We start from the raw sequence: 628 nt of genomic DNA, 5'->3' as shown, positions 1-628 counted from the left end.
GAGAGACTGAAAAGACTTAAAACACAACATGGATACAGACTTCTCCTTCTCCACCGCCTGGTACCAGCTCGACCCACCTTCTCTGGTTTTCCATTGGGCAGAAGTTGTGGATAAACCTGTTACTGGCGTCCAGGTGTTTGTATTATTCTGTCCAACCCGTTTCTATCAGTGAATGTAGGTAAATAAGAGAAACAGCTGTATAATGTCACACATCCTCCACAATGATCATCAACATCTGTCTGAAACTGTTTTCATACAAACTGAAGGTTAAAACCTTCATGAAGGAGGATTTACTGCAGGACTGTTGCATTAGACTCCATCAGTTTAATGTTCCTAATAAACTGATCACTGAGTGAATATTAGTGATTATCAGCTGTAATCACAGACTGTAAAGAGCCTGACTGGAGTTAACTGCTGGATTTCTGTTCTCACCTGTGAACCGACTCACCTGGTGACATGAAGATGTTCTTTATTATTATTATTATCACCAATAAGATGTTTGACCCCGCCCCTTTTAAAATGTCACACAGTCACACGTTTACTCAAAGATATTTAATTTTATCGGTTAAAAGAAATAACGATACCGATCATCGGAAACCCTCGGTGCGCTCGTGCTGTGTCGCCTACC

The 628-nt window shown here is 40.9% G+C and overlaps 1 protein-coding gene across 1 annotated transcript in view; it reads right to left on the bottom strand.

The window, feature by feature from the left end:
- LOC111662542 (Fc receptor-like protein 5) overlaps positions 1–628 on the bottom strand; it is a 12,629-nt gene that overhangs the window by 6,448 nt on the left and 5,553 nt on the right. The window lies entirely within an intron of this gene.

Source organism: Seriola lalandi, unplaced genomic scaffold, assembly GCF_002814215.2.
Source record: "Seriola lalandi dorsalis isolate HSWRI2012SDOR001 ecotype SW California unplaced genomic scaffold, Sedor1 jcf7180002054564, whole genome shotgun sequence".
Taxonomy (NCBI): domain Eukaryota; kingdom Metazoa; phylum Chordata; class Actinopteri; order Carangiformes; family Carangidae; genus Seriola; species Seriola lalandi.
The sequence above is the reverse complement of the archived record's forward strand: the minus strand, read 5'-3'. Positions and strand labels throughout refer to the sequence as shown.